This window comes from Coenobita brevimanus, chromosome 93 (genome assembly GCF_032717465.1).
Source record: "Coenobita brevimanus isolate Jiangsu-jjx chromosome 93, ASM3271746v2, whole genome shotgun sequence".
NCBI classification, from domain to species: Eukaryota; Metazoa; Arthropoda; class Malacostraca; order Decapoda; family Coenobitidae; genus Coenobita; species Coenobita brevimanus.
In genome coordinates, this window is record NC_137046.1 from 16,799,391 (window position 1) to 16,808,114 (window position 8,724).

General features: G+C 39.6%; 1 non-coding gene across 1 annotated transcript; it reads right to left on the minus strand.

Moving 5' to 3' along the window:
• Positions 1-7,432: 7,432 nt before the first annotated feature.
• On the minus strand, positions 7,433-7,551 carry LOC145412636 (5S ribosomal RNA). The gene has a single exon (XR_013899593.1). It is a non-coding gene; the product is annotated as a 5S ribosomal RNA (ribosomal RNA).
• Positions 7,552-8,724: the final 1,173 nt, after the last annotated feature.

Here is an 8,724-nt window from a genome sequence, read left to right on the forward strand (position 1 = left end):
TATATATATATATATATATATATATATATATATATATATATATATATATATATATATATATATATATATATATATATATATATATATGCCCCTCTATGCCGATCGATTTTGGATGTTTTTTTTTCCTGCTTAAATGGGCTTAATACATCAATATAAGATCTGTGGCACTAATAAAGGTAATTACTAAAGCTGGAACGTTGGTTGAATCGAGTCAGGTTTGTGCCACTCTACCTTGGGGATCTTCCAGGTTACTGAGACAGCAGAGCACCCGTGAGCTTGTGAACCGATTTTGGATATTTTTCTGGCTAAATGGGCTTAATACATCAATATAAGATCTCTGGCACTAATAAAGTAATCACCAAAGCCAGAATGTTGGTTAAATTAAGTCAGGTTGGTGCCACTCAACTTCTGAAATATTTAAGGTTATTGAGAGAGCAGAGCAGCTGTGAGCCTGTGGAGAGTGTCAGTCACCTCTTGCACTCTGAAATCAGTGTTGTAAAGCATAGCGGAGAAATGTCTGAATTTAATCAGGTACATTATTATCTTTCATTTTACTTAAGTTGCTTCCAATGAATTCTCAGTGCTGCAGGAGGTAGATCTACGTCACTGGCGATTTAGAGGGGGACATACATCTTCGTCGCTAGCGTGGTACAGATTAAGTGTTCCTTGGCGATTCTCATTTGTGGGTGAATGCTATTTTTTTACTATTATAATTATTAAAACTTCCCATATCCCTATATGAAGTGTTCTTTTTGTCAGTATTCATATTATTTTTTTCAACTTTATAAGTACATGGCCATTACTCAGAGGCTTTTTGACCTTGAGCCTTGAAACTTTGCAATATTAAGTACCCTGCTGGTGGCTTCTTATGGCCAAATATGATGGCAATCCATTAACTGGATCACTGAATATTATTCAGAATGAAGAAAAAAATGAATTCTGGGATGCTATCTCAAAAGCCATTTAAGCTAGCAAACTTAAATTTTACTGCAATTTAGCGTTAAGGGGACCGCATTGCAGGAAAGAGTGTGGATCCAATTGGTTGATTTTTCTCTGAGATCGCATGAGGTAAAATAAATGGGAGTTTCCAGATATTTGGGATATCTCTTAATTTTCCATGAAGGATTAAAGCTAGAGCCACCAAACTTTGTGGACTTACAGTCTGTGATGACCTAAGGTGACATGCTTAAGATCAGTGACCTTGATCTCAAGTTTTATTTTTTTTTAGTTCAAGTTCTAGTAGGCAATGGTTGTGGGAAGTTTTTCTTTATCAGTTTAATTGTCCTTGGACATTTTTACCGTGTTCTTGTTATTATTGTTAATGTTGTTAGACCGGTGAAGTGACGGTGGGTTTTATATTTTCCTCAGTGTGTGTGTGTGTGTGTGATGAACAAAATACTAAACAGTTTCTATTTGACTATAATCAAACTTGGTGTAAGTATTCAGTGATAGCTAACATGCTACCCTAATGTTATGGGGAAGGTCATTGTTACAGGGCTAGGTCAGGCTTGGAAGTAGCAGTGACAACTTACAAGTAACCCAGTCTTAGTGGACCGGTTGAGGATTAGGCACAAATGAAGGGATTCAACTTAAAAAACAGTAAGACGAAGGCCAACTTCACAGGACAAGTTCAACGTTCAACCTGTATGTTTGTGTGTGAAGATAATAACTGAAACTGTTTTGATTTTTTTGAGAAAAAAAAAAAATTGAGAATGTTGATGATCGACCAGGAGGTAGTTGACCTATCGTTTTTCAGATCAATAGGTCAGTGATAAAGGTCATATGGCAAGATCAACATAAACAAACTTATCCAGTTTATATCAAACTCTGAGGAACGGTTCAGGGTAAAGCAAGTATAAAAAAATCCATTTTGAAAAGTCAGTAAAATATCAAAGTCACAGGGAAAGGTTCAAGGATGCAGGGCAAGATCAACAAAAACCTCTCTGATCTGATCTAAGCCAGTCTTAATGCAAGCCTTACTGGCTAGGCATTTATCAGTTATTCCGATTTTGATAACAATCAGTTGATGGCCTAGGTCACAGGCCAAGGTCAAATTTCCACCCGTGTGTGTCATTGTGTCAACAAAATAAAGTAAAACCATTCAGATATGATTAGGAGTAAATCTGGTGGAAGGGTTAACGGCAAGCTATTGGGTTGAGCGACTGTTTTCCAGAAAAACTACGTCAGAGATCAGGGTCACATGGCAAGTTCAATTTAAAGAATTTGATCCTGATTAGGCTAAACTTGGTGGAAGACTCTAGGGTAATGCAAGAGCAAAGGGAATCGCTTTTGAAAACAGTCAGTCAACAAGTCAATGTCAGAGGGCAAGATCAAAGTTTAACAGGTGTGTGTCCCTGCGTTAACTCAGTAACTTAAGCAGTTCTGATATGATCTAGACCAAACTCGGTGGTAAGGTTGACGATGAGCTACTATGCTGACTTTTTGTTTCTTAGAACAGTTCAAAGGGAAGGTCACATTGCAAGGTCAGTGTATACGTGCTTTAACCATTTTATACCAAAGTCTGTTGAAATCTGTAGGGTAAGGCTTTGATGAACTGACAAGGGTAAGGTCAATGGGAAAGGTCAGAGGGCAGGATAATAGAGCAAGGTCATTTCAGTTCTGATTTGACCAAAGTTGATGGAAGGATTAGGGTTGCAGTAATTCGATTTTGAGAGCAGCTGGTCTTTTATTATTATTGTGATAATGATGATGATGATGGTGATTATTGTTATCATCCCTTTGCGGGATTAGGGCGTCGGGCTATAGATAGATAGATAGATTTTCATTATTATTATTATTATTATTATTATTATCATTATTTTTATTATTATTATTATTATCATTAATTTTAATAAAGTCGAAATAAAGGACCTGAGCGTGGCTGAACAAGAAAGAGTTTTCCGTTTAACCATCTGTTCATTCGGACTGCACAGGCCGTGTTATACATCGATTTTGACAATTAAGGCGTCAAATTAATTCTCTCAGACTATTGTTGTTTTTCCAAATTAGTGGCTGATGCGCTCAAATTAATGCCAGTGTCATAGTGATTAAAAAAAAAAAAAAAAAAGAATATAAGAAAAAGGTTTACTCCTATCAGATTGGAGTACCTCGTGTCATTATAAGTGCACTGGGGCCTGTAAGTAGCCAGCGACGCACACTGGCACCCTTCTCACATGCCTATTCACCCTAACATAGTATTGAATATGAGACACACACACACACACACACACACACACACATACACACACACACACACACACACACACACACACACACAAGAAAAGCAAGAGCTGGCATACAGATTTTGTGAGGGTGAAACTGCCCTGCCACCTCCCCTCTTGTTACCGACATGCTATATCCTCCTGTCCTGAAAAATGACGTGTGTGTGGCGCCAGGTTGTTTGTCAGCGGTCACACGCCCCTCATGGCCACACACTTCACTCCTGTGTTCACTCATCCTCTTTTCCTGGCAATTCCTGCGTTTTATGTCGTTCAGACTGCTGGACTCAGTTTGTCTCCCTCTTTCTCTGTTCACCTCGAAATACTGTTTTGGACTTATATTAAGACTAATTATTACTGGTCGTATAATAAGGGAAGATTGACACTTCGGAGAAATTCGCTGTACAAAGAAGTACAAAGGTGAGCAAACAGCAACAGACCTGTTGATTCCTTCCTACCTGTTTGGTACTAGGAAGGTTATAACTAAGAAAACAATTCTAACAGCTAAAGATAAGGACAGAAAACTGGGAATACTCCCCCTCACCAACCAAACCCTCCACCCGAAGCTGGCAGGTACTATTAAGGACCATCAGACCGCATAGACTAACTGTCATGGAAATTTCATAGGAAGGAGGGAAAGGAAATTTTATTCTTCAACATCTACCCAAAAAAGAAAGTAATCTTAAGTGAACAATATTTATCAATGTTGCTCTGTGGTTGTATCATCAAGGCTATGAAAAATGAAGTTATATATACTAACAGAAATGTAATATTGAGGAATGAATACGCTTTATTGAGAGTTAGAAGACTGATATTTATCCAAGCTTTTTTTAAAGGTTAGTATTGTACCTCAGTTTACTACGAAGGATAATTCATTCTATATGTTCAGCTCTATTAAAGAAGAATTGCTTAGCAACGAGTTACTGGAATCATTAGCAGGTAATTTTCTGTTACCTGTAATATAATTTGAGCAATCAAGTGTATAGTGTTTAACAATAACTATATTATCGTGTCCTATGAATATTTTGAATGCATGAACTAAATCTCATTGTAACCTGAGCTAATTTAGGTAAAGAGATTCAGGGCTTCTAAATGCTCCTCGAATGGTTTATTTCTCAATTTTTGTATCATATTTGTCACCCTACGTTTTACTCTCTGACTCTGTCTGTCTGTCTCTCTGCATATTTATATATATATATATATATATATATATATATATATATATATATATATATATATATATATATATCACTCTCTCTCTATATATATATATATATTGTTACTGGCATAGTTAACCCCAGTAGCGAATGGGTGAAATAGAAAATAAGTGATAACGTAAGGAGACAGACGAGCCATCAAGATCAGTTCTTTTCCTTATGAGTTTTGCGGGCTGTAAGGGGTAACCCTCGTCCCCAGCTGCGTTTACTTAGCGGTCACTGGACTGACAACACACCAGATGTTTTTCTCACAAATTACCCAAACTTATAGTGTGGGAGGAGCTAAAAGAGAGTTTTTGCCAATAGAAGCTTAAATAATGTTTGCGCTGCCTTCTTAATGGCACGTCAGTGGTTTTGTATAATTTGTGCAACTTTGCCATTGGCTCCCCTTCGTAGCAGGTGTCTCTGTACTTGGTGAGTGGCTGTAGATATTCCATAAGGCAGCCTAGTGGTTAATTAGCTGAGAGAGGCAGAGTAAGTCTGCTCTATAAGGTCGAGGAAAATGTGAAGGGACACATTTTGTCTCATTTTGTACACACACCTTTACACAGTTTTGTCTCATTTTGTACACACATCCCTGTACACATTTTTGCCTCATTTTTTGTACACACATTTTTGTCTCATTTACTGTTGTTACAATTTTATCACATTGTGTTGCACTTATGCGTGACTTTGATTACAACACACACTGTGCACCATTTCCCAGTGTTAGTTCACTCCTCTATTTACGTTCGTTCAAAGATTCCCTGCACCTATAGTGCAGGCCGGGCCACACATTAGACCAGTCAGTGGGTTGCGGGCTGGTTAAAAAACAGTAAGTGGAGAAAACAGGACCTGGGGATTGTCCAGCACACACGTCCTGTCTCCCGACTGGCTTTGTGGTGTGTACCCTGTGTTTACTCTAGTGTGTGATTTATATCTGGATTCACTGAAGTCTCCACGTTTCCTTGAGCTTTGTGAGTACTTAGCCTCCACTGAGTGTGATCTGGTTAGGTAAGAAATAACCAGTTTATATTTGTATTATGAGGCCTATGTGAATCCTTCTTTTTGTAATATGAACCCTGGTTTCTTCTTTGGTTGTGTATGTTATAGTGTACAGTGAAGTTAAGTTAGTTTTCTTATAAGCCTTACCTTATCCCTTTTGGTAATTAATTAAGGGCTAAGAGTGCACCGTAATATGTATCCCCATAACAATTTGGCAACCTCGCCAGGATAGCTCTGTGACATAATATTGGCAACCTTGGCCACATACACAGTGCTTAGTCTTACCTACTTAACTATATTCAGTAATCATGGCCCTAATGAGTGATAGTGAAGTGAAAGCATTTTTGGATTCAAAGCCTTCCTGAACCAGAGTGAAAACACTCACAAAACACGAGCTCATACTGCTTGCCCAGGCCTTACAGTTGAGATTTCCTGCCACAATCACTAAGACTAAATTACTTGATTTAATATTGGACACCATGTTTGAGCAAAGTGAGTCCTCCATAGCTAGTTTGAGCCATTTGATACTGCACAAGGTGTTGACCCTGAGCCTTTGGCATCAGAGATACCTGGCCCTAGTGATTTTTCTGCTCATGATACTGGTGACAAAGTGCAACTTGAGTTAGCAAGAATTAAGCTAAGGGAACTTGCAGTGCAAGCAAAAATGAGAGAACAAGAATGGAATGCTAAAATGAAGGAAATAGAATTACAGGCTCAAATGAGACAAAAAGAAATGGATCACAAATTCAGATTGAAGCATCCTGATAGTTTACCGAGAGCTAGTAGTTCATCTGTCAAGGAATCTTTTGATATTGCTAGGAACATTAAGCTAGTAACTCCCTTTAATGAGCAAGATGTCACTAAGTATTTCCATATGTTTGAAAAGGTGGCAGGTGTGTCTCTCGTGGCCAAAAGACTCTTGGACAGTACTACTGTTGCAGAGTGTTTTGAAAGGAAAGGCTCTAGAGGCTTATATTTCTTTATCTGTTGATCAAAGTGCTAAGTATGATTGTTTAACAGATTCCATTCTCAAAGCATATGACCTCGTACCAGAGGCATATAGGCTTAAATTTAGATCTACCTTTAAACAGAAAGATCAGACTCATGTGAAATATGCTAGAATACTCACAGACTTATTTGATCAATGGTTGCATTCTAAGAAAGTTGAAGATTTCTGTAAACTTAAAGAATTAATGATCTTGGAGAACTTCACTGGTAAGATAGATAGGGATGTGGCTACATACCTAGTGGAAAAAGATTTAGATACCCTAGCTGAGGCTGCTGTTGTAGCAGATAACTATAGTATAATTCATAAGCATGAACGTAAGCCTCAGTCATTTGTTAAGGGTAGGAGAGTGAAGCAACCAGTTTTTGTGAACCCTTCTTCTGGTACAGGCAAGTTAATGTCAGGTGACACTAGTGGGAACAATGCAACCTCAAAGCATGTTAGTTCTGCGAAAGTAAGTGAGGCAAATGTTGCCAGAGGGTCAAGAAAAAGTGTCAGGTTTTGCCAGTATAGCCAGAAAACAGGGCACTTGGAGGATTGGTGCTGGATAAAACGAGAGAAAAGTCCTTCTGTAAAACCTATTACTTTGGCAAACTCTTGGGGATCTTTTGACACCAACAGAGAGCAGCCACCCACAGATATTGTTAGCGGTAGTCAGACAACACCAGCAGGTGCATATTGTTGATAAGGCCAGAGTGGAGCCGTCAGTGGTGGACAGACAGACTCCTGTAGAGCCATTGTTAGACACTAATAAGAATGGAGCAGTGCAGCCGTCAGGTTCAGGTGAGAGTGGTAATAAGACTCCATCAGAGTGTCCCACCCCAAGCAGTACTCAAAGTGACTCCTCTCCAGGTCATTTATTTGCTAACATTATATCTAAGGGGTTAGTTTCATTCATTCATTGCCAGACGCCATGTATCCCAGACAGGGTTGCCAAGGGCTTAGAGTTAATTGTTTTTTTACAGGGAGGGGCACTAATCCTCCACCAACCCCACTTGACGTAGGGATGCCAACAGCATCTGGTGTTCCCAGGCGGTCACCCATCCAAGTACTAACCAGACCCAACGTTGCTTAACTTCGCTGATCGAACGGGAAGCGGTGTACTCAACGTGGTATGGCCGTTGGCACTTAATGGAAAAGGTGGTAAGGGAGTCACTATACTAACAGACACAGGAGCTTCACAGTCACTAATGTTGAAGGGGATTGTTGATGTAGCTGACCCTAGTGAATGTGTTTTGTTGCAGGGTATAGCTGAGTTTGTATCTGCTCCCATAGTTGAGGTGAAGCTCCAGTCAGAGTTAGTTACTGGTTCAGTGCGTATGGGTGTTGTTGACCAGCTTCCAGTACAAGGGGTCACTTTCCTTTTGGGCAATGACTTGGCAGGAGGACAGGTGAGTGCTGTTCCCTGCGTGTCAAAAACTCCCATGAGTGAGGATAGAACTAAAGAATTGGAAGATACATGTCCTAAATAGTTTCCTGCATGTACTGTAACTAGAGCTATGTCGGCAAAAGTTAGCCATGAGAATGTTGACAGTAATGGCACTGGGAATGCCGATGATGTTATTGTACTTGGTGATACCTTTTCTGCCCAGTTAAATGACTCAGAGGTTGATGATTCTCCCCAGACTGATGCAAGTGCAAAGTTAGTTGATATGCAAAGATCTGATCCAGAGATTGCCACTTTAATTGACTCAGCAGTTAAGGAAAATGAATGTGAGTCTGAACTGACAGAGTGTTATTATTTAAGGCCCAATAACGTGATAATGAGAAGATGGAGACCTCCTAGTGTTACTCATGATAACAAGTGGGAGACTGTACATCAGGTGGTGGTTCCAAGACCCTATAGACAAAAAATTATGTCCATTGCTTATGACTCTTTTTTTTTAGCAGGTCACTTAGGGGTGAGGAAGACTCTCTCCCGCATCTGGCAACATTTTTACTGGCCTGGAATCCGTCGAGATGTCTCCCGGTTCTATAGGTCATGTCACACCTGTCAGCTGGTCAGTACAGGCAATAAGCCCATCCCTGTGGCTCCTTTGATTCCTCTACCCGTGTCTAAGGTCCCATTCACTAGAGTCCATGTGGACATTGTTGGCCCTTTGCCTAGAACCTTCTCAGGCCACCAGTAAATCCTCACAATGTTAGACATGGCCACTAGATATCCTGAAACCATTCCCTTGAGAAATATTTCAGCTAAATTGGTTGTAAAGGAGATGCTGACCTTCTTTACCCGTTTTGGTCTTCCTAGGGAAGTTCAGTCGGATCAAGGCAGTAATTTTTATTCCAGACTGTTCAGACA